The sequence below is a fragment of the Pelodiscus sinensis genome, chromosome 16 (assembly GCF_049634645.1).
Source record: "Pelodiscus sinensis isolate JC-2024 chromosome 16, ASM4963464v1, whole genome shotgun sequence".
NCBI lineage: Eukaryota > Metazoa > Chordata > Testudines > Trionychidae > Pelodiscus > Pelodiscus sinensis.
Genome location: NC_134726.1, coordinates 26,774,685 through 26,800,353, shown reverse-complemented (window position 1 = coordinate 26,800,353; position 25,669 = coordinate 26,774,685). Strand labels below are relative to the sequence as shown.

The window sequence follows — 25,669 nt, the reverse complement described above, 5'->3', positions numbered from 1 at the left end:
ACTTGCCTTTCCTGGCACTGCAGACTACGCAGCAAGCCCAGCTCCTGGGTGGGGGGGATGGGAGGCGAGAGTGCATAGGGCTCTGCACACTGCCCATGCCCTGAACACTTGCTCTGTACTCCCATTAGCTGGGAACCTGCTGTTGGCTGTTTCTGGGGTGCAGCATGGTCTGTGGTGCCAGGAGAGAGACAAGAAGCTGCCTTAGCGCCACTGACCCCCCCCCCAAACCCAGAGCCCCCTCTTACATGCTAGAGCTGTCATACTCAGCCCCACCCTGGAGCCTACACTTGAGTCAAATTATGTTGGGTCACAGGCATTAACAATTTTCTTCAACTGGGTCATGAGAATTTTTTTTAAACCCGCTGGAATAATTTAATACTGGGCCTGATCCTGGGACAAAGGACCTGTCAACCTTAAAGGTGGCAATTGAAAATTTATACGTTATCTTAGACCAGGCAACAGATTTGGCACCCCCAGATGGGACACTGAGAGGCACACAGGAACAATCTTCCTCCTGGGAATAGGAAACGTTAAGTAAGAATCTTAAGTTGAAATTCAACTGATCTCTGTCATTTGATGTGAGTATATCTCACATTGTATATCTCACCAGGGACTTCCTCTTTCTCCTCAGCTGTTTCCTTTCTGTTTCTTTACCTGTAGTACACTTTTCTTAACTGATTAATCCTGCAATCAAGGGAGGAATATGTCTTCCAGGGGAAATAGTAGGTATAGACACAAAGGAGTGCTTGAGGTCTTGATCATCAGACTAATTTGGCATGCCTTGTAGATGACTACTTGTCTCCCAACAATTAGATCTCTGGGGGTATTGTAATTATAGAAGGGCCCCTTTCCTCATTGCACTCTGAAGGCATTTTCTTTGGGTATTCTTGATTAGTTACTAGAATCTTGCAAGACGGAAATTCCTTTATACATGTGTTAAGGGGGCTTTGTAAGTTGAGTTGTGATAATATTACAGTACCAGAAGAAGATACAAGTTCAGTCCCATCTGAGTCTGATGATCCTCTCTCGGAGGTGGTGGGGGAAGTTGATCAATTTTTGTATTAATTCCTGCCAAAAGGCCACAGTAACTCAGAGCTTGTGTGGTTTAAGCTACCTTATTTCAATCCCCTCAACTCCGATGGGAAGCACTAGATCCATTTCCTTGCAACTTCCCCCTTGTGCTTGGTAGGTCCCAACTGGGTAATAACCTCTTAATCAGCCAAGAGCCTACTAGCTATCCAGGGAAGAGAGAGGGAGCCAACCCTCCCCCCATGTTTTTGGGGACCTGTTTAAGTAATTGTTGAAACCGGTTATGGGGCTGTTTATTTACGGAGAGACATCTGTATTAGGAATGTTAGATAGAATGTAATTGAATAGTTGTGTAGCCGCATCACATTTTAACAGTTACATGACTGTTTGTTAGTCCCTGGGTGTGGGCCAGCAGCCAGTGCGTTCCCACCCCCACTCCCAGTGAGCCCCCTTTCACTGCATGCAGCTGCTTTCTGAATCAGAGGCAGCAGCATGGGGCAGCAGAAGCCCCTGTCTGTGGTGGGCCCAAGGTCCCTGAAGACAGAGGCTGTGCTAGCGTCTGCAGAGCAGACTCTTCTGCTTCCCTCTCTGCCCCGCACTGCTGCCTCTGGGGCTGCCTTTTAAGCTGGCTACTCCCAAGTTCTGACTCCTGTTGGGGGCAGTAGCGGGGGGAAGGTGACTGTGGAGCCAGCACATGCAGAAAGCCAGCTTAAAAGCTGGGTCCTCATGCGTATCGGCTCCCACCTGCCTCCGCTTTCCCCCCACGCTGCTGCTTCTGCTAGGGGAGATGGGAGCTCCGCAGGAGCCAATACATGCAGACAGTTAGCTTGAAAACCGGCTCCCTGAGTGTACTGGCTCCTGCCTGCACTCCTTCCTCCCCCTGCTGCCTCTCTATTAGAGGCAGCAGCACAGAGGCTTGGGGTGGGTGAGGTAGCTCCACAGGATCTGGTGCTTGCCTGGCTTCTCAGAGGCACCAGCTCCCACCTCCCCACTCCTCTGAGGGAGAGTGCGTATAGTTGACAGGACTAACTGATAAGCAAAGAGTTATTGGTTAATTGTGTAGTCGTCTACACGGTGACGTCTCTAATCTGTATGAATTTTTTTGTATATATAAACACTAATTAGAGAACCGATAATCTATTAATTTAGCTCATTTGAAATAGGAGTTGGAGAGGAATGGAGTTCAGTAAGTATAGTAGAGCAAGTATGAATAAAACATAGTCAGGTAATCAGCTAGGTCAGAGGTGATCACAGGATCCTATGTTTAATGTTATGTTTAAGATGTTTACTGCAATAGTCAGCAAAAGTGTGGAAGATTAGAGAACAGTACAAAAGTAGAGTTTTCTGTACTTAAGTATCACAAGCAGCCAAGGTTTATTAGAGTAAAGAGAAGAAATAAAAACTGCCTACGTGCTACTATATAAACATCTCTTCCACCAAACGCAGGGTTTAGCAATCCAGGAAATGAAACCACATATAACTGGTTAAACAAATTGTTTGAAAGAACAACTTTTCTTACAAGAAGATACCAAAGACTCAGCCCCCTTAATCATAGAGACTATAATCCAGATTCTGTACTCTGTCAGATTGACAGACACTGTGCTTTTAATTTAAGATTTTGAAGTTGACAGGAATCAAGTCACTGTATCTTTGAGTAGCAGCTAACAGATCGCGGTAAACTAACTAAATACATACATAAAACCTATAGGAGAAATGAGGAAGCGGGCAAAGTGAATTGTTTTTACCAGAATAATATTAAAGTTAAAATCTCATCCTTTGGATTCATTGGGCTACATCTAGTATTAGTGTAGAAGGGAAAGCAAACTATTGCTAACCACTACTCCCCCCACTCTTCTCAAACCTGTACCTTGGAGGCAGTAGAAAAGAAATTTAGTGTAACGCTCGTAGGTCTGAAATTCGAGTATTAATTACTTGCATATTTGTATTACCCAGCTGCAGTCACAAACCCTGGGGTCTGAATCAGTTGCTATGCATCATGATTCCAAAAAAGGTGTCAAATTAGTTGCAATTTCAAACGTACCCAATTTGGTAATAGAAACCAGCAATGTATATTCTTTCTGCTTTACACAGGAAGTATCTTAGGAAGATGCAGCTGCCTTTGTTACCTATCTAGTTATTGTTATAAGTTTTAATTTTGCAAAAGAATCTATTTGACTTATCTCTTGCAAGTTTCCCTTTTATGTGGCCCAAACAAAGTTGCTATTTTCATTTTTTAAATATTTTATATAATTTTACTAAAGAATAAAAGTATAATGCAGAGCAGATATTCTATTCTAGCTTTTGCAGTGAAACCATGTGACCAGCATTCTGTGTCATGACTGGACAAAATATGGTCCAGCCCACCAACCTGCTGGATCTGGCCCAGGAGAGCCTCGGCCAACTCCCTGCCTGACTCACCACCACTCGGCACTCAGAAAAGTCGTGTGTGTGTGTGAAAGAGAGAAAGAGAGTGTGAATACTCAGAACTCGGAAGAGGGGGCAAGAGGCTTTTTACACTGCCTCCACCCCCTAGGAGCTTCCATTGGCTGCTTTCTGGCCAATCATAGAGCTGGAAGAGACCTCAGGAGGTCATCAAGTCCAGCCTCCTGTCCAAGGCAGGACCAATCCCAACTAAATCATCCCAGCCAGGGCTTTGTCAAGCCAAGACTTAAAAACCTCTAGGGATGGAGATTCCACCACCTTCCTAGGTAACCCATTCAAGTGCTTCACCACCCTCCTAGTGAAATAGTTTTTCCTAATATCCAACCTAGACCTCTCCCACTGTAACTTGAAACCATTGCTCCTTGTTCTGCCATCTGTCACTACTGAGAACAGCCTTTCTCCATCCTCTTTGGAACCTCCCTTCAGGGGAATAATCACTTCTCTGGATCTGCTGGCAATGCTCCTCCTAATGCATCCCAAGATGCCATTAGCCTTCTTAGCTACAAGGGCACACTGTTGACTCATATCCAGCTTCTCATCCACTGTAACCCCCAGGTCCTTTTCTGCAGAAATGTTACTTACCCATTCAGTCCCCAGCCTGTAACAATGCTTGGGATTCTTCCATCCCAAGTGCAGGAGTCTACACTTGTCCTTGTTGAACCCCACCAGATTTCTTTTGGCCCAATCCTCTAATCAGTCTAGGTCACTCTGGACCCTATCCCTGCCCTCCAGCGTATCTACCTCTCCCCCTAGCTTAGTGTCATCTGTGAACTTGCGGAGGATTCAATCCATCCCCTCATCCAGGTCATTAATAAAGATGTTGAACAAAACCGGTCAAAGAACAGATCCTTGGGGCATTCCGCTAGAAACTGACTGCCAACCTGACATCGAGCTGTTGATCACTACCTGTTGGGCCCAACAGTCTAGCCAGCTTTCTATCCATCTTACAGTCCATTTATCTAATCCATATTCTCTTAACTTGCTGGCAAGAATAGTTTGGGAGACCATGTCAAAAGCTTTGCTAAAGTCAAGATATATCACATCCACTGACTTTCCCATATCTACAGAGCCAGTTTCCCCCTCATAGAAGCTAATCAGATTGGTCAGTCAAGACATGCCCTTCGTGAATCCATGTTGACTATTCCTGATCACTTTCCCCTCTTCCAAGTGCTTCAAAATGGATTCCTTGAGGATCCCCCTCCATGATTTTTCCAGGGACTGAGGTAAGGCTGTCTGGTCTATAGTTCCCTGGATTGTCCTTCTTCCCTTTTTAAAAAATGGGCACTACATTTGCCTTTTTCCAATCTTCCAGGATCTCTCCTGATCTCCACAAGTTTCAAAGATAATAGCCAAAGGCTCTGCAATGACACTTGCCAACTCCCTCAGTACCCTCGGATGCATTAAATCCAGACCCATGGATTTGTGTACATTTAGCTTTTCTAAATAGTTCCTAACTTGTTCTTTCCTCACCAAGGACTGTCCACCTCCTTCCCATGATGCGTTGCCTAGTGCATTTGTCTGGGAGCTGACCTTGTCCATGAAGACAGAGGCAAAGAAAGCATTGAGTACTTCAGCTTTTCCCACATCATCTGTCACTAGGTTACCTCCCTTACCCAATAAGGGCCCCACACCCTCTCTGATCACCCTCTTATTGCTAACATGCCTGTAGAAACCTTTCTTGTTATCCTTCATATCCCTTGCTAGCTGGAATTCCAATTGTGCTTTCACTTTCCTGATAACTCCCCTGCATTCTTGAGCAATATATTTATACTCCTCCCTCGTGATTTGTCCAAGTTTCCACTTCTTGTAAGTTTCCTTTTTGTGTTTAAGCTCACCAAGGATGTCCCCGGTAAGCCAATCTGGTTGCCTAACATATTTGCTTTTCTTGCTGTGCATCGGGATGGTTTCTTCCTGTGCCTTCAATAAGGTTTCTTTAAAATACTGCCAGCTCTCCTGGACTCCTTTCCCCTTCATGTAAGCATCCCAGGGAATCCTGCCCATCAGTTTTCTGAGGGAGTCTAAGTCTGCTCTTCTGAAGATCAGGGTGTGTATTTTGCTACTCTCCATTCTTCCTTTGGTCAGGATTCCGAAATTTACCATCTCATGATCACTGCTTCCCAGGTTGTCACCCACCTCTACTTCCCCTACTAGTTCCTCCTTGTTTGTGAGTAGCAGATCAAGCTGCACATGGCCCCTGGCCAGTTCCTTCAGTACTTGTACCAAGAAGTTATTCCCAACGTTCTCCAAAAACGTCCTGGATTGTCTGTGTACTGCTGTATTGGTCTCCCAACAGATGTCAGGGTGATTAAAGTCGCCCATGAGAACCAGGGCCTGCGATCTGGAAGCTTATCTCAGTTGTCCGAAGAAAGCCTCATCTACCTCATCCACCTGATCCGGTGGTCTGTAGCAGACCCCAACCACAACATCTCCCCTGTTGCTTCCACCTCTGAATTTAACCCATAGACTCTCAGCAGTCTTTTCTCCCTCTAAATACTGGAGCTCTGAGCAATCATACTGCTGTCTTAAATACAATGCAACTCCTCCTTTTCTTCCCTGCCTGTTCTTCCTGAACAGTTTATACCCTTCCATGACAGTGCTCCAGTCATGCGAGTCATCCCACAAAGTCTCCGTTATTCCAATCAAATCATATTTCTTTGACTGGGCCAGAGCTTCTAATTCTTCCTGTTTGTTTCCCACACTTCTCGTATTTGTGTACAAACCCCTTAGATAACCAGTTGATTGCCCTACCTTCTCGATCCGAATCAGGGGTCCTCCTTTGTTGCTTGTTCCTCCTAGTGATTCTTCCTGGTGTCCGACTTCCTCACTTACCTCAGGGCTTTGGTCACTGTCTCCCAGCGAACCCAGTTTAAAGCCCACCTCACTAGGTTTGCAAGCCTGCCTGCAAAGATCCTCTTTCCTCTCTTGGTTAGGTGGATCCTATCTCTTCCTAACAATCCTTGTGCCTGAAACAGAGTCCCATGGTCGAAGAAACCAAAGCCCTCTTTCCGACACCACTTGTGTAACCATGCATTTACTTCCTCAATTTGACTAATCCTACCCGGACCTTTTCCTTCAACCGGAAAGATGAACGAGAACACCACTTGTGCTTCACATTTCTTGATCCTTCTTCCCAGTGCTACATAATCTGCTGTGATCCGCTCAAGGTCATTCTTGGCAGTATTGTTAGTTCCTACATGGAGAAGCAGGAAGGGGTAGCGATCCGAAGGTTTAATCACTTTGGGAAGACTCTCGGTTACATCCTGAATGCAAGCTCCCGGTAAGCAGCACACTTCTCGAGATTGTAGGTCTGGACAGCAGATGGATGACTCAGTCCCTCTTAGGAGGGAGTCCCTGACCACCACCACCCATCTTCTTTTGTGGAACCCCCATCCCTAGGACTATGCATCCCATGCCTCCTGGTAGATGGTGTTCCCTTCTGATTTCTTCCCAGAGAGGTCCCTGCCAAAGCATTCTCCACCGCAGTGCCTGTGGAGAGAGCCTGATAGCGCTTACTTACCTCTACAGGGATGGGGGATACCTGAGTTGGCCGCCTTCTCCTTCTAGAGGTTACATGCTGCCAGTTCTCTTCCTTATCCTGTACTGCCCTGACGGGCTCTTCAGCCTGCTGTGCCTGCAGGATTAAATGCTGTCTTTTATCGAGGAAGTCTTCATCCTCTCTGATGGAACGTAGGGTCGATACTTGGCCCTCGAGTCCTCTAATTTTTTCTTCCAAAATGGTGACCAGCTTGCACTTACTAAAGATTAAATCCCTTCTGTCTTCTAGGAGGAAGACAAACATGGCACATGCTGTGCAGGTAAGAACAGCAGAGCTATCACCATCCATATCTGGTTTCCTTCTGAGAGATTCCTCAGTGTTTATTAAATGCATCCTTGAAGGGCAGGAGTGTAGTGAAAAGATTTTAAAGAATGGAGAGTGTCTCTCACCCCTTTCCAAACTCCCTCTCCAGACTCCCTGTTAACAGCCCCTGTTCACAAGCTCCCTGGTCTCTGACTCGCTCCTTTATAAAGCCTTGGACTGCCTGATAGCCCCTCCCCCGATTAAGGCTCCACCAATGAGCAGAGGCTTTTAGATTTCAAACCCTGATTAGAAGCTCTCAGCTTCCACCTGCCAGCCACAGCACACACTCTGTGGAGGAGGGAGGGATAGGAGAAGGGAAAGGAGAAAATAAAATACTGCCAGCATGTTTGAAAGACAGGCAGCATGTGATGTGCTCGTCCCCAGTGTTCACAATATTCAGTTCACAGCAGCAAACATGGTCACTACATCTGCTCTGAGCACATACAGAGGTGTGAAAGGCAGAGACTCTGGCTAAGGAACTTGCTGGGCTGCTGGCTGGGAGCTGCTGACCAGGTAAGGTCTCCCAGCTAGACCCTGCCTCTTGCACTCCAGCCCCTCCTTCCCCCAATCCTTTGTCCCCCTGCTACACCCCTACCCTATGTAACCCAAAAGTTCTGCTCCTCTGCTTCAGCCCCCATGCACCTTCCCAGACACTGCACCCCCTCCTAGATTCTGCCTCAGTTCACAACCTCCTCCAAGACTTTTGACCCCAATCTGCTGTCCCTGGTCACAACCCAAATCCCTGCACCCCCTTCTGCACTTGTCCAGGTTACAAACCTCTCCCAGGCCCTGTACACCCGCCCCCTATATTCCTCTCCCAATCCAAAATCCTCTCTTGCAGCTACCTATACCCTTTCCAGATCCTGCACCCCAATCCCAGGTCACAACCCAAACCTCTGCATTCCTACCCCATATCATACTCTCCTCCCCCCAAACTCCCTCCCAGATCCCACAACCCAGTCCCTTACCCTATGCTCCCTTCTGCACCCAACCTCCACCCCAGACCCTCAGCCCAACTCCATTAATATAATGGAAGAGTGTGGTCAGCGATCACTTACCAAAATCTTGGAGTGCCCCCCCATCAAAAATTATTGTCCACCCCATTCTATGCACTAAAGATCAACAGCAGAGAAACTGCTGCTACTTAAGGGACACTAACAGTTCTCATCCAGACAGAAATGTTCTTTAGTAGGGGGGCACTATTGTCAGATTTAATAGCTTCCTAAATTGGTCAGTCAGTATTTGGATCGTTCTTTTGGCACATGATGGCACCTTCAAAAGGTGCCCAGAGAATGAGGATCTTTCAGCAACGGAGTACCATCCTCTGGGCCTATAAACAGATAGGCTGTGTCCAGACTCCATGCCTCCGTCGACGGAGGCATGTAGATTAGCCAGCTCGGAAGAGGGAAATGAAGCCGCGATTAAAATGATCGCGGCTTCATTTAAATTTAAATGGCTGCCCCGATCTGCCGATCAGCTGTTTGTCGGCAGATCGGGAGAGTCTGGACGCGATGCCCCGACAAAGAAGCCTTTCTTCATCGACACAGGTAAACCTGGTTTCACGAGGCTTACCTGTGTCGATGAAGAAAGGCTTCTTTGTCGGGGCATCGCGTCCAGACTCTCCCGATCTGCCGACAAACAGCTGATCGGCAGATCGGGGCAGCCATTTAAATTTAAATGAAGCCGCGATTATTTTAATCGCGGCTTCATTTCCCTCTTCCGAGCTGGCTAATCTACATGCCTCCGTCGACGGAGGCATGGAGTCTGGACACAGCCATAGAGACGGGTAAGCCTAAACTTGTTTTATTCCTACACTCTAATGTGTAGGTTTGAAGAGTCCCCACTCTTACACTGGATAGTTTATTTTCATTTTCTCAACTAACCAGTTTTAATTTGAATCTGAAACAGATTCAGATAAGTTAATAGTTATCCACTCACTTATGTTCTAATTTAGGGTTTAAAGATATTCAGCTGCTAATTAATTTATTAGACCTCTTTTCAGATAAATCCGGTGCGGTTAATGTTGTCAACCCTTATGTTTCCTGGACTTGCTCTTGACAGCAGCTGTTATGTCCTAATATTTGGTTTGGGAATACACCTGGCCAATTAAATGCTCATTCCCAAACTCCAGTGTTTGTACCATGTGAAGACAATGCAGAAAACAGACTCTGGTGTAAATCTCCACATGGTGAACTCTAACTCTGTGATAATTGTCATCTGAAGCCAATGGTAGGAGGAAACCCTTTTGTGCAAGAACACTCTTTTGTGCATTAGTATATTTTTGGGGCGATATAATCTCATTCTCAAAATTTGGAGAAGACTGGATATGCACAGCATTGTGTTTATTGCCTAAGCCATTGGTGTCATATCTGTATATGTACAAAACCAAAATGTATCTTAAAAGAACATATTGTTAAGGGGCATACCAAGTGAAAGTGCAACCCTCTGTTACAAGCTAGTGAATGTAACCATGGCACCTTTAGTAACCTGAAAAGGGATTTATCTTCAAATCAATAACTTCATCATGGAGACATCTATATCAGATATAGCAGTGGAGATAGTATGGTGTAAGACAATTCTGTATGCAGTATGTACATATTGCACCATCCTGTAAGTTTAGGATTGAAGAAGGTCTTTCATTTAACCAAGAATTAGTAACACCTATATTGTATTGGTAATTACTATTTTACAACAGGAAACAGGAAAAGCCACTTGTTCAATTTTTATAAAGTGCCACTAAAATAATTCAGGTGTGGGGTCTGTAATACTGCACTTAATTAAGACTTTTATTAAGATTAGTACAGCAAAACCTTGTGTGTCCTCTTCATAGCCTCTTTACCTGCAATCACCTTGAAGACAGCATCTACAGTAAACCCAGCAATGTACCTCCTTTGGGAGTATAACACTCAAACGAAAATTCCACCAGTGGTCTGTTGCTCTGAAGTGGGGTATCAGTACCTTGACAAATACATATGTTTGAGGTGGACACACTCTAGTGTGGCCAGAAGGAAGGTATTGACAGGATCAGTCATCATCGTCATTGGTAACCTACCAGGTTAACTATACAGGAGGCTTATTTGGAAGCATAACATATGGTGATATTGGCTAGTATCCTACTATTGTTTATATGTCTTAAAATATTTTTACGGTCAAAATTTTGCCAGCCCTTTAAGGCGCACAAGCTAATTAATTGTGTGGCAGTTCCCATTTTTCTGTTATCTATTGTGTTAAGCCTAGTTTGCTTTTGTAATATTTACTGCTACTGTATTCCAGAATCATTATATTCACTGCTACATTTTATTCTGCTTTGCATTAGATGCAGCAATAATGCAAGTAACCTACAGGCTTGTATCTCATAAGACATTAGGTTCAGCAAGGTAGTACAGTAAAACTCCAATTGTCCGGCATCCAGTGGTCCGGCACTCCCGATAGTCTGGCACCAACTGGAACCCGGTAGTGCTCAGGCCAGCCGGACAATTGGAGCTGCTCCACGCTGCTTCCCCAAGTCTGCTGCTGCCGCTACTGAAACTGACGAGCAGCTGACTTGGGGAAGCGGTGTGGAGCTGAGCAGCTGGGGTGCTGCCGGGTTGGTCCTGCAGCACCGCCCCTCACCCCCCTGCTTGGCGCCTGGCAGCACCCCAGTTGCTCTGCTCCGCGCCGCTTCCCCAAGTCAGCCGCTGCCGCAGCTGAAACTAACGAGCGGCGGACTTGGGGAAGGAGGGGTTGTTTATTTACTAGGTAATTTGCTTTGATTTATTTGCTGTCACTTAAAATCTATCTTTTGTAGTTAATACCGTTTTTATGTTTGAATCTAAACCAATGAGTTTGGAGTGAAGTGTGTAGGAATCTTAGCTCAGAGGGGCTATTGCACATTCCTCTCCACATTGAAGGTGAGTGAACCGGATAATAAATTTATACTGATTGGGATTTGGATCAGGGCAGGAAAGCTGGGGGTTTATTTTGGCTAGAGCTACTCTCTTGTTGGTTCACAGGCAGTGGCAGGTCAGAGAGCCTGCCTGTAAAGCTGGGTATGTCCCTATCTGTGTGAATGCTGGTGGAAATGTAAAACCAGGAGTGTGCCTGCAGTTTGTCATAGCACCGCAGTGTGAGAGAGAGCCCAGACTCAGGTCAGAGAGCTCAGCAATATACCAGTTCCAGGTGGCGCCATAAGGGAAATGTGTCACAGGGTGGTCACTTATTTAAGGAATTATCCAACACAATGTCATTGGAAGGCTGAGTTCTTTCTGTGGTTAGGGACCTTTTTTAGCCTCCCATGGTATTTTCATCTGAACCAGTCAGCTTTTTGAGAGCATTGAGCATTTGTAATTAGTTCTGGCTCTGAAAATGTTTCCATTTCTGCTTTCTGAACTTCTTTCAGAATGCTGGCCAAGTAACCTCTCAAGTAACCATGCCCAGTTCCCTTACATGGAATCCTAGTATAGCTTTTTTAACAGGCTACTTTTATTGTTCAGTAATATGACCATTGCTCATGAAACAGAAAGGTAGCTTTAGATTTCACTGTGAATAATATTGGCCTACATCCGACTATCAGACTAGGTGATAATGCTGATGATATATGTTTGAAGTTGGTCAGATCTGGCTTTGATACTGATCGTAGCCCCATCTTTTGAATATAACCAAGGAAATCATGCATGCATTTAACACTCCTTTAGAACATCCAAAGTATATGGCCAAGGAGACTGAGACAAGGAACATTAGACATAGAGAAGTAACCTGGAGAAATTGTAACTTACTGACTTAACAAATTGCATGCTCTTCAGTACTGAGTAAGTAGACTTACCCTGCTGCTTTTGCACACAGTGATGTTTTTAAAAAAGATATCAACCTGTTTAGGCCTCATTTTCCAACACTTATAAAGAGAGATGAAGGAAACAAATTAATACTACAGCTGAGGTCTGGTCTACAGATTTTTGTCCTTCTTCCCATTCTCTCTTCCTTCCCCTTTGTAACTTTGGGGAATGAGGTGAATTTGAACTGATGTGCATTTAAGCTAGTATCACTTCCCATGTGAAACAAAATACAGGACTATGTAGCACTTTAAAGACTAACAAGATGGTTTATGAAGAAACTTGCACAGATACAGACAGACATCATCTTTCAAATCTAATAAACCATCTTGTTAGTCTTTAAAGTGCTACATAGTCCTGTATTTTGTTTCAGCTACACCAGACTAACATGGCTACATTTCTATCACTATTCCTATGTGAGTGCTTCTATTCCTGTGTGCAAGTGTCTCTTTTCAGTTTAGTTTGTCATTTTATAAGGGGTTTAAGCTGAACTGTAGCAAGGCATTCACACTAGAGTTAAGAGTAATCCAGATTTGGGAGGCAGGACAGACAGTTTTGTTACATTGCTATAATTATACCTGTATAAATATATTAGTGTAACTGGTAAAACTTCACTGTGTTGATAAGGCCTAATTGTTTTCTGTCTTCATCCTAGCAATGCACTGTACTAAAAAAATTTCTCAGGAAACTCCTCACGTTCATGAGATCTTACCAAAACAAGCTGTTTACAGTTTTCCTTAATCAGTAAGCCCACAGTGCCGCCTTGAATTCATGAAGGTGTAGTCTATCCCAGGAGAATAAAAATGCAAACACAAGATGGTATTTTTGGAAAGTTAAAGGCTTGTGGTGTATCCTTGAATATTTTTAAACTGGAACATTAGCAAGATTAAAATGAGTACTTTAGGTGTCAGTTCTTCTTGTAAATTGCTTCTGGGAGCTTCTTTTCTGCTAGGAGTTTTAAAAAACATACAATAATAAGTGTTCTCATTTGATATCCCTTCAAGTGTGAGTTCTGGCTATGGTGGAAAAGAGCTCTTTGTAACTGTGGGTTTAATACAAAGGATTCAGTATCCCACACTCTCTCATAAAGTTGGAGAGCACATAAACTAAAACTTTAGAGCCATGTTTCTTTCTCTGACGGTGGCTATTGCAAAATCTGTGGGACCTGTACTGTTTAACATTTTCATGGGCTGATTGTGGCACAGGGAGAGCTGGGGTGCCTGAGGGGTTTTGCTCATGAGGCTTCCTGCTGGCCAGATTGGCAGCTGAAGTGCTCCGTGTGACTGGTTTGTGGCCTATTTGGGAAAGGTCTCCAGTGGAGGACTGTAAGTAGCCCTGGTTTTGAGCAACTCGCTCTGAGCTGATGTCCTCAGCGGTGCCCAGACCTGGCCCAGTCTGTCACAGATAATCAGGAATGCAACCTCATGGGTATTCCTAAACCTGTGATTGCCAGAAGCAGGGATGACAGGGAATGGGTCACTCAATAATTGCTCTGTTCTGTTTATTCCTTCTGAATCACCTGTCTCTCGCCACTGTTGGAAGACAGGATTCATTTTCTGACCCAGAATGGAACTCTTAAATTGTTATGAATCCATGTTGACAAGATTATATTCCTGAATAATATCAGCTGGGTTTGAGGAGTTTCACACAAGCGCTGCTAAAATAAGATGAAAATCCTTGCACATTTTTATAAACGTTTATATTTGCTACTGATGTGGTGGTTATTGAATTTAACATAAATGTGTGTGTGGCTGTGGGAGACAGCACAATGTTTACAGGCAGTTACTTCACACCCTCTGCTACTCCAGAGAATCCAGATTCAAGCAGGTTGTAATTTTATTCAAAACACTAGTATGCTTATCCAACTGTTGATAGAGAGCTTCTCAGTGTGGATAGACAGTAGTGTGTTAGCTCTGTTTGTCAGCATGCTGAAAATAGCAGTATGGCTATGGAGACCATATTTTCTGAACCAAAATTAGGGACACATTAGCCACACTCCAACCCCCATTAGCCACGCCCCCTGCCACAAGAAGTCCCACTCCTGGAGGTAGTACTCCCAGGGTTAAGATGGACACATGACCAGAAGTAAAGGGTGTCATGTGACCCCTCTAAAAACTCCTCCCACCGTCCTACCAATAGGGATGAGTTTGGCCCTCACAGGACCCCCCACACAACTATCCTGCAGTTGCATTAACCCAATTTGCATTGCATTAACTTGTGGGGAGAGGCTGGGGAAAGTGTTCACTCTAAGACTTTCCTCCCATGAACAGAGTGAGTTTTGCACCAGTATTGAGTTCATGTGGCTTGTTCAGATGTGCCACTGTGGCATCCAAGTTATTAATAAATATCTTATAAACCTCTCCCTTTTCCCTCTACTGCCATGTCTCCTCCCCTCCCCTCACCCTTTCTGCTCCCCTGGTGCCTGCTGCTGCCCCCCACCTCTCACCCTCCTCTGCTGACCTGGCTCCTGCCCTTCTCACTCCCTTAGCCCTTTGGGGACCTGCCCCTCTCCCCTGAACCAGTTCTTCTCTTTCCCGTGTCCACTCCTCTAGCCCCACTCTGATCATCTGTAGCTTCCCGTCCCCATCCCCTCTCCTAACACCTCCCTCTGACCACCTGCCCTACCTCTCTCCTGTGTCCTTTGGTGCCTGTCCTGTGCCCCCCATGTCTTCCCTTCTACTTGACCCCCACAATCCCCTGGCACCTTCTCTTACCCCTGCACTTTCTTGGTCCCTCTCCCTTCCCTCACTGCCCTTGCCCTCTTCCTCCCTGGTGCCCACCCCTCACCACCCTTTGCCCCAGTTCTCCTCATGCCTCTTTGTGCCCTCACACATGACTTGCTCCATCCTCTGCCTTCCTCATGCCCATCCCTCCTTTCAACCCCTCCTCTTCTGGCACCCACTCCTCCCTTCTCCTCTTACTTCCTCTTGTCCCCATTGTCCAGCCCCTCTCCCAGCATCACCCTGTCCCGTCCCTTCTCCCACCCCCACTGACACCATCTCTCCCATCCCCCCTCCTGCCCTTTTCCTCATTGTCTCCTCTTGGCCTCCTGGCATTTGTCTCTCCTCCACCCTGCCCCTTGGTGCCTGCCCCTTTCTTCTCCTGCCCTCCCTTCTCTCTCCTCAGCACAAGCCCCTTCCTCTCCTCACTTCCACTTCCCCCTAATTCTCCCTCTGCCCCTTCCCTCACCTTCTGCCTTCCACATGGAATGCAGTTTGTGGGGATGGAGCCTGGCTGCCTCACTATTTTTGTTACCGCGATCCCGGCCCCAGCTGCTCCTGGGGCAGGACCGCATGCTGGGACTGGAGCAGAGGCCGCCCGTGGTGCTATTTTTAGTACTGAGGTCCCGGTCCCGGCAGGCTGCCCGGCTCCAGCTGGAGTCATAGAATCATGGAAGAGACCTCAGGAGGCCATCAAGTCCAGCCCTCTACCCAAGACAGGACCAATCCCAACTAAATCAACCCAGCCAGAGCTTTGTCAAGCCAAGACTTAAAAACCTCTAGGGATAGAGATTCCACCACCTCCCTAGGTAACCCATTCCAGTACTTCACCACCCTCCTAGTGAAATAGTTTTTCCTAATATCCAACCTAGACCTCTCCCACTGTAACTTGAGGCCATTGCTCCTTGTTCTTCCATCCGTCACTACTGTGAACAGCCTCTCTCCATTGTCTTTGGAACCTCCCTTCAGGAAGTTGAAGGCTGCTATCAAATCCCCCCTCACTCTTCTGCAGACTAAATAAGCCTAAATCCCTCAGTCTCTCCTCATAGGTCATGTGCTCCAGCCCCCTAATCATTTTGGTTGCCCTCCGCTGGACCCTTTCCAATGCATCCACATCCTTTCTATAGTGGGTGAGGCTGCCCCAGCTGGACTGCACTTTGTGTAGCTGCCGCTTGATTCCAGATAGAGCTGGGGCCGCCTGTGGGGACCCCAACCGCAGTACTAAAAATAGGACCACGGGCAGCCTCTGCTCCAGTCCCGGCACTTGCTAAGCCCGTGTGTGGCTGGCCCCACAGCACCGCAGCTGGGATCTGTGCAGTTCTCGCTAAGCCTTCAAGGCAGCCTGGAGGAGGAGGCGGTGCCGCCAGACTAAGACCCTGCTTGGCAGAGGCAGTCCAACTGGGAGAGGGAGGAAAGAGGGAGAGGAAAGGGCTGCATGCCACTGGAAGCCAGCCCAGCTTCCCTATGAGCCCTGCAGGGCGGGAGAGGGAGGAGGCTGCTGCACCATGTGAGAAGCAATGGCACAGCTTGGCACTTCTTCCCACAACCTGGTGTCCCTGTCAAGTAGTGAAATGTCCGGTGGAGCTTTCCAGGACAGTCCCAGAAAAATGGGATATATTATCAGCGTAAGTATGGCTGTAGTGTAATGGGGAGCTGCGTGGGTTAGACACCCAAGTCCAATGCCACCTGATCCCATAGGTAAGTACTCCTCTGGCTAGCTGAAGCTGGCACTTGTGCCATTGTGGCCATGATCTTTTTAGCATGCTAGCTTTATGGAAAAAATGAAGGACTTTACAGTCTTTCACCCACTCTGATAAATTCTGGTGTTCCAAAGGTTTGCTGCTAATCCTTACATTACTTCAGTAGCATGCAGTGTACTCTCATATAGTTGTATAGTTTATGCTGTGCCTGATTGTTATATTTTCTTTATTTATTGGTTTAATGTAGAATTTACCAATCTAGATTCTAAGCACTTGATAGACATTTTTGAATTCTTCACAACTCTCCTGTAAATTTCATGGGTAACACTATCCCCATTTTGCATCTAGCGAAGTATCAGACATGACATGGAGACTAATTCCAGGCTCTGCCACAATTCCATATCTCATTGTAATTTAAGTCCTCTGCTTTAGCCACAAAAGCATCCTCAATATTCTGTTTGTATTCACTTCTTGATACTGACTTGTCTATTTCTTTCCTACATCTCCTTAGATTATTTCCTTCCTTGCCTTTGTTCTCCTGTATTTATTTATAGTTCAACACCACTCTCATGTGGCTCTTCAGTCCACTGTTCCTCTGATTCATATTGTCTCTCCCTTTCCATTCTGCTTTTTTTTTCTTGGCACTATGTTACTCTAGTTTGATCTGTTATGCTTTGTGTGCTGGCAGTGAAGGTGTACGTGTCAGACTCCTGTTCTCTGAAGCACAGGCACACAGCTAATAAATTATCTTTCACTGCCGACAGATGGAGCAGAGCAATTCAATGTAATGCCCACGAGGCAATGCAGGACTGCAAGAAGTGAAAAGAAAACAGAGAAAAAGAGAGCCTGGACTCTAAAACCAATTTTTCCCGTGTTTGGTTACTTAAGCACCCAAGTCTTGGATCCTTGGCTTAATGGAAACTGGCACTTATTTAAAACCTTCAAAGGGGCACCTCTAAATTTGGGAATGATTTCCTTAGAAACAAGTCTATTTTGGTATAAAAAATTTAGGAGGAGAGTCGTCCTGCATTCTTTTTCCAACCACCATCAAAATTTCCTTTCATCCAACCAGAAATCTTTTGTGCGTAAGATTTCTGTGGCTACCAACCCTCAGTCCATGATGGGGCATGTGCAGTTTTAACTCCTGAAAGCAATGCAGTTTAGGTTTTCTAAATACAGTATACCCTGATTAGCTTTCCTACTACTTTTAGATTCTGCGATGTTAAAAAGTGGGGACAGAATTTATATATGAGGCAACAGCTGCTGTATAGTAAGATGATGAAACACTAAAATGTACAATAAGATGATAAAATACTAAAATATCCTACTGAAATTCTTCTCATCTTACAAGTCTTTGGGTTATATGAATAATTAAACCTTTAATACAAATATTTCAGGCTTGAAATTGTGGAATTTTGAATGTTTAACGAACCAGACCCTTCCATTTTAGAAAGTTTGTCAGTTTCTGTCCAACCAAAACTTTACATATTTAATTTTCTGGAATGTAAATGAAGCAGCGCTAACTCTTAACTTAGACTTTAATCAGTAAGGTTGACATGTTTTCTGTTTGTTTTATATAATACTAGAAGAATTACCCAATGTTACGTGGGTCCTTCAGGCAGAAGGCTGGTGGTATGGAGGGTGCAGGAGTTAGGGCAGAGCCTTGGGGAGGCAGAGGGGGCCTGGCAGGAGGCTGAAGGTGTGTTGGAGGGGGGTGAGAGTGAGCGTTGGGGGTTGAGGAGGAGCTCAGGGTGAGAGGGGAGACCCATCCGGTGGAGCTTTCTCTCTCCCCTAGTTGCCAGAGGTCTTCTCTCTTCCCCTAGCACCTCCCTGGCCTCCGGGGGCCTTCTCTCTCCCCACCTCCAGCACTGTGGCCAAAGGCCAAGGGGTGAAGGGTTTGGGATAGGCGGGCTTCTTACCTGATCTGGTGGCATGCCAGATGGCAGAGCCCCAGCCCTGTTGGCCATTCTTCTGGTGGTGCGTCTGGGCCCAGTGGTCTCTCTCCAGTATAGCTCCCCACTGCGGGCTCACTACCCTCACTGGCCAATCTCCATATTGTGTTCCTCCTCTCCTGTGCCCCTATCTTTCACGTCCCCTCTCTCTCTGTCCCTCCCTTTACATATTATGGAAAACAGCCCCATTCCTGGCACTTCCTGGATCTACCTCAAACCCAGATAATCTTGCCTGGCCTGCACCTATGCCCCACTCTGCTCACTCTGTGGAGTTTGGGGACATGAAAAGGGGGAGGTGGGCACCCTGACTTCAGTGCTCCCCTCCTACACTTCTTATGCCTGCACAGCAAGCAAGAGGTTCCCGGGGGGCAGCTCCAAAACGGAGGGCAGGAACAGCACAGCAGTGGGAGGAGTGGCAACTAAAGACAGCCTCCCAGCCAGGATCACCTGTGAGAGGCTCCAGGATCTATCAGTTGATCCCGATCTACTGGTTGGTGACCACTGATATAGATTTTCTGTTATGTATCTAAAAGTGCGTGTTAATTCCTACTATTGAGAACATGGTCTGGATGCTTAGTCTCTAAATCTGTTTGTCTCAAATTCAGTTTCACAATTAAGCATTAGTTTTATGAAAGTATTTCCCAGATGGCTCACATTTTATTGCACTTTGTAGGGTCCAGATGATAGGAAAAATGATTTAATTTAAACATTATACATTGATCCTTGAGTGATGATTAAAATATTGCATATTTAAAACAAGGTAAAACACTTACCTCTGCAATGTTCCACAGATGCAACTGTCTGAGTCTTTCACAGTGAATACTGAGATGAAATATAATTACTATTAGGAAGAAGTAACACCTTTTTAGTACATATTCTGCTTTCTGTGTAAACGAAGTCGCTTCTTTGGTTGCCGTATTTCAAACTCAAAATCCCAGATAGTCGCAGACTGCAAAAACCTTCAGTTCTGCCGGGGAAATAGAACCTTGGTTTTAAGTAATTGAAACTATATACGTAGCATGTTTAGGAAACCAGTGGTTTCATCATGTGACTTTAAAGTTCAAATTTTCCTACGCAGTCCGATATTCTAGTAATGAGAGCCCCAAGCATTTCTGAGTATGTGAGGCCATCCAGTGGCTTATAATTCAGTTTTTGGATTTTTTTTTCTGTTCATAAAATGATCCTTCTCGTATTAGCCAACCTTTATAATTAAATTTGTAGCAGTGTAGTGGTTTATATAATAAAATATAATGAAAAAAGTCCAAGGGAAAAACAGAAAAAAATTAAACATCACCTTGCTTAAAATTAATTTAGAGTGTAGTCCTGCTTTCTGATTCATAGGATTCTGCTTTTTAGAAGGTCCGATAGTTTGCACATGTAATAGCTTATTTTCCAAGATCCAGTACAATACCCTCTAGGGATGTCATTGGTTAAATGGTTAACTGGTGAGCATCACCCTTATCTGGTGATGCTTACCAGTAACTGGATAACCAGCGGCCTGGCCAATTCAGGTAGGGGGCTGCTCCAGCCCGGGCAAGCCCACAGTGCCGCAGGTGGGAGGTGCTCTGGTCAGAGCGGTCCGCAGGATGGTGCATCAGACTTGTCCCTACCCGCAGCAGGCCAACCTGGTCTGAGCAGTCTGCAGTGTGGCAGAATGGGTGTGTGTTCCAGCATGGGCAGGGGGCCGCTCCAGCCCAGTCAGGTTGGACCGCCACCAGCCCCTTCCCACCTGTGGGATCCTGTTTAAGTGGCTAACCAGTGGCTAAACTTAAGATTTAACCAGTTAACTGATTAAATGAGATTTTACATCCCTAATGCCTGCTCTGTATTGGAGGACAGAATTTTGAGTCTTTAATGTGTTTTATCTCGGACAGCATCAGTGTTGTTAGTGTGTTTAAAATGTCAATTATAAATGGGAGAAAATAGGATTGGCTCATGACAGCCTATATAACCTCCTTGCTTAGAATTTGTTAGTCATAGAATCTTCCCTCAAATCAGTATGTACAAGAGGGAGAAATCCCAATCTTATGTGGTAGTCTTTTGAAAATCTGTAGTAGGCACAGGGATTATGCAGGACCTAAAACTTTCACTGGACTGCATTTGGTCAGCACTATGCTTCTACAGTGCCCCTTATCTGGTCCATTTTATCATGCTTTAAAGAATCCAATTGAAAAACAGAGCCTGGACATTTTATATAGGGAAGCTGTATAGAACAAATTTTCTGTATTTAAAAAATGAATCACAAATTGTCTAGAGAAAGTGCTTCCTCGTCAATTTGTACTGTACCTGAAGTTTCGGTTCAGGACACTTTGGAATCTGTTTTAAATAGATCTCTGAAAATATACAAAGTGAGAGTACATGGGTCAAACTTCAGGTAGCGTGCTAAATAGTTTGTAGTAACTGAAACGTAGCCACTGCATCACCACTGGATGGTATGTCATCTACATTGGTGGTGCTCAGTGGGCATGTTTCTGCATTTTTTTAAAAACTCTACTAATTGGGTTTTCTTTTGATAGTATTAGCAGAAAGGTGACAAGGTAACTCAGCCTATTGAAATGACTGTTGTAATAATTGCTCTCTTGGTAAGGGCTGATGGACGGATTGATCAAGGTAATAATTTGGCCCACTGGTCTTGGAGTTGGTGTTACTCGGGGTGCCTGGTGTAGTTCTTTCTGGAAATTCCAAGATCAGGGCAGGCTGCAAAAGGGACAGCGGATACTCCAAGACTGGTGGGTAACATTGAAGTTAATCTTTCCAACTAGTAACAAACTGTGCTTCTGATCCCCACACTGACTATCAAGAAGTAAAAAAAAAAATCACACAACCCCCTTTTATTACCTTTGAGTTCTCTGGCTACAGTGAGAAGTTATTTTAAAACTCTGTTCACATGTACAAAATGTTCTTCTGACCCCAAACGACCAGCCACATTACCAGGTAGGTATAGATTTAGATGTTATCCAAAAATACCATGCTGACAGCCAATTAGTTAGTGTCTATAACTAAAAGTTTATAATAAAGAAAAAAGAACAAGACCTGAAAGAACCATTATGAATTGATCATCTAGTACAGTGGTTCCCAAACTTTTCGGCATCACACCCCCTTTTTGATTTTTGAGAAACCCTCATGCCCCCCCTTCCCAAAAAAAATAGCAGCAAAACTTGGGGCGGGATTGATGGGGGTGTGTGGGGCTGGGTTGCCTCGCGTCCCCCCTAGAATTTCTTTACGTACCCCCTAAGGGGGCACGGCCCACAGTTTGGGAACCCATGCTCTAATATGTACCCCCTGTGTAATACAGGAATTAGAACTTCCCCAAAATAATTCCTAGAGTATATGTTTTAGAAAAAATTCTAAGCTTGATTTAAAAATTGTCAGTGATGAATAACCCTCCACAATTCTGGTAAATTGTTCCGTTTGTTAATTACTTTCACTGTTAAAAATTTGCAGTCCGATTTTGTTTTGCTTCAACTTCTAACCATTGAATTTTGATGTACTTTTTTCTGTTAGGCTGAAGAGCCAGTTATTAAATATTTAGATACTTAAGACTATAAAGTCACCCCATAACCTTATGTTTGTTAGACTCAAAGAATGTGTTTACACAGCAAAGAAAAATCCACGGCTGACTCAGGCTTATGGCTTGGGTTGGGGGACTATTTCATTGCTGTGTAGATTTCCAGGCTTAGACTGGTATCTAAGCTCTGGGACTCTCCCATCTCATGGGGTCCTAGAGCTCAGGCTCCAGCCAGAGCCCTTGAAGTCGACACAGTAGTGAATTGACCCTGTCATAGCCCGAACCCTGGAGCCCAAGTTAGTTAGTACGGGCCAGCCACAGGTGTATAGTTGCAGTATAGATATCCAGTCAGCTCAATCTATTTACCTTTTTCAACCAAGATTATTGATCTTGTCAAAACGATATTAATTTAGTTGACAGGATCTATTTTCCATAAACCTATGTTGATTTTCATTAATTACATTACCCTCCTTTAATTCTTATAAAGTTTGTCTGTCAGCTGCTCTGTTATCTTGCTAGTATGTGTAGGAATCTTGATCAGTGCCAATGGTTCCATCAAGAATGAAAATAAAAGGAGATGTGCTTTAGCTGCAAATAATGTACAGAATTGGATGAGATTGTGGACTGATAAAAACATATTTGGTACCCGAGTGAACTTGTATCAACATACTAATGGTATTACTCAGTGGTCTAGACGTAGTTACATTAAGGAAACAGACATCAGAAGGTTGGAGGCAGTAGGGATGAGAGTTCATCAGGAGATGGCAGGTACAAAGAATCATTTTTAGACAAATGAAGAACTTAGGAAAGTTTGAGTAGCTGCCAGGCTTGCGCCCGATGCTATGCCTCTACTTTTTAAATGTACAGGCAGTCCCCGGGTTACGTACAAGATAGGTACTGTAGGTTTGTTCTTAAGTTGAATCTGTATGTAAGTCAGAACTGGCGTCCAGATTCAGCCGCTGCTGAAACTGACCGCCAGTTCTGACTTACATACAGATTCAACTTAAGAACCCCAAGTCAGCTGCTGCTGAAACTGATCAGCCGCTGATTCCAGGAAGCCCGGGGCAGAGCAACTGTGCCTCGGGCTTCCTGTAGTCAGCGCTGGTCAGTTTCAGCAACGGCTGACTTGGGGACGCTTGGGGCAGAGCAGCTGGGGTGCTGCTGGGTTGCTCCAGTAGCGCGGCTCCTTGGCGCTACTGGACCAACCCAGCAGCACCCCAGCTGCTCTGCCCCAGGCGTCCTGATTCAGCCGCTGCTGAAACTGACCAGCAGCGGCTGAATCAGGACGCCTGGGGCAGAGGACTGGGGTGCTGCCGGGTTGGTCCAGTAGTGCCCAGAGCGGCGCTGCGGGACCAACCGGCAGCGCCCCAGCTGCTCTGCCCCAGGGTCCACAACAAAAGCCTGGTCTGCTGGGGGGGGGGGGGCACACTAGCTGCGCCCCCCCCCCCCCGCAGACCAGGGACACGGGGAACAAAGCCGCAGCAGCGGGGTGCCTCGCCTCTGAGGCTTTGCTCTGGCGCGGGACCGTCTCCAGCAGACCAGGGGCACCACAAGCAAACCCGCCGGGGCTGCTGCTTTGCTCCCGATGCCCCTGGTCTGCTGGAGACGGTCCCTAGCAGACCAGAGGCACTGGGAGCAGCTTTTCTCTCCCCGGAGGTCAAGGTGGCTGACCACTGCCTGTGAGCTCCGGGGCGAGAAAGCCCCGTTCGTAAGTGTGGATCCGACATAAGTCGGATCCGCGTAAGTCGGGGACTGCCTGTATTAAGAGTCTTCAGGCTCTTAATACATTTAAAAAGCAGAGCTGCAGTGGGGGGAAGGAGGGGAGGGAGACAGGGAGCGAGCCGGGACAGCTGATTCCCAGTTTGCTCCTAGTCTCCCTAGCTGTGCCTCTGCCTCCCCGGTCCCCCCAGACACTACTGGGGGGAACCAGCTTTTAAGCCAGCTCTTCCCCAGCACCTGATCCCCTCACCCCTTGCTGTCTCTCTCTAATAGAGGCAGCAAAGCGGGGGAAGCTACTAGTCAAGTCTACTTGACTACCGGATAACTAATTGGACTACCTGATAAGCTTGCTTACGTCCCTACATCAGATGCCAAACAAAATAATGCAAATGCAACTATAGTTACAGAACTAGAGACCAAACGATCCACTAGATGGCACAACATGGTTTGAATGGATGTGACCAGGCTGGGATTAATGGAGGACTGGGCTTTGACAAGAATGAATGGCGATGAAGATGCTTTGAGATTAGAAGAAGATAGTTTAATACACTGTCTCTGAAAACTTAGTCATTACAAAAATATACCATAAGTTTTGAGTTACCGTATAGAATAGGGTTTATTAGTAAATTGTCATATGAGAGCAATAACATTTCCAATACTCTGCAGTTGATTTCAGATAGATGATAGTAAGTTGCACTTTATATTTTCAGGCGCAATATAAATATTAACTAATTCTGAGAAAATTCCTAAAGAAAGAAAAAACTCAGTAAGGGTACACCTATACAGCAGGACTAAAGTCAAATTAAGCTACGCAACTTCAGCTACATCAATTGCATAGCTGAATTTGAAATTGCTTAATTCAGCAGGAAGTTGAAGGAAGAACAATCTTCCTTTGACTTCCCTTATTCCTTGTAAAATGGGGGTTATAGGAGTCAGAGTGCGAAGTTTTCCAGCTCACCATTATTTTGAAATAAAGGCTTGTAGTGTAGATGCACACTATATTATTTTGGAATAATGTCAGTTATTCCAAAATAATGCTGCTGTGTAGACATATCCTAACTGAGATGTTACCAACTTCTGTGAGATCACAGAATAAGTCAGTGGTAGTGGTACAATGAGATACCAGAAGATCTTGAATCCTTGAATCCTAACTCCATGTTTATTTCCCTAAACCACACTGCTTCCCATAAAGATAGCTGCATTTCTTGGGTGCTGAGTGTATACTGATTCTAGAGCATTTCAAACAAATCAGACTTGCAAATCTGTGATAAAGGTAAAGACCTTTGAACAGAAATACCATAATCAGTATAAATTTGCATGATGCATTACATTTCATGAACAATTAGTCACTGTAACTGTTGTATCACATTAACATTGGAAACTGAAAGAGGATGAGATAGAAATTGTCATTCTTCTCAGCTGTGTTTTCCCTTAAATCAGTAAATCAGCTCAATATGATTTATTTTAATTATCACAGGATGCAGTCATCTGACTACAGTAAAAGAACAAACTTTATTACTCTGTTGTAGATACAAAATGGGCTGAGTACTTTTCAAAAGATGATGGCTAAGAAGCTGTATGACTAGGATGATGCATGACTTTAGTGTTATGTTGAATAAATGAATAACTCTCTTGAGATATGTAGGACTAATTGTTAGCATGGATATTTTTGGTAGAGTGGAGGCAGGTGAGATTGAAGTTGCAGTAGTTAAGCAGTTGTCAGGTTCGGTGGTAATTATTAAAGCTCTGTAGATTGCAGGTGATTTAGAATTCCAAACAGTGTAGAAGGCAAATAGCCAGTTGTAGCTGAGATCTGATAATTAAAAAAAATATCATCTTGTTATTCATATGGCAAAATAAATGGAGCATAAAAACATAGTTTATATTATTCTAATTAAAACGACTTGCTACATTTGTTCTCTGTACTTCGAT

General features: G+C 45.0%; 3 protein-coding genes across 9 annotated transcripts in view; 1 reads left to right on the top strand and 2 right to left on the bottom strand.

Moving 5' to 3' along the window:
• The window catches only part of LOC102456427 (uncharacterized), a 47,503-nt gene extending 27,782 nt beyond the window's left edge, over positions 1-19,721 (bottom strand). Inside the window, exon 1 of one of the 2 annotated variants that reach the window (XM_025178694.2) lies at positions 19,284-19,721. The gene's annotated coding sequence lies outside the window, so the exon portion shown is untranslated. The remainder of the gene's footprint in view (positions 1-19,283) is intronic. The other variant, XM_075899559.1, reaches the window with a different exon arrangement.
• The window catches only part of CHLSN (cholesin), a 236,458-nt gene that overhangs the window by 75,307 nt on the left and 135,482 nt on the right, over positions 1-25,669 (top strand). The gene's annotated exons all lie outside the window — the stretch shown is intronic.
• Positions 25,231-25,669, bottom strand: part of GPR146 (G protein-coupled receptor 146) — an 89,111-nt gene continuing 88,672 nt past the window's right edge. For both annotated transcript variants that reach the window (XR_012896168.1, XR_001369228.3), the window contains one exon: positions 25,231-25,550. The gene's annotated coding sequence lies outside the window, so the exon portion shown is untranslated. The remainder of the gene's footprint in view (positions 25,551-25,669) is intronic.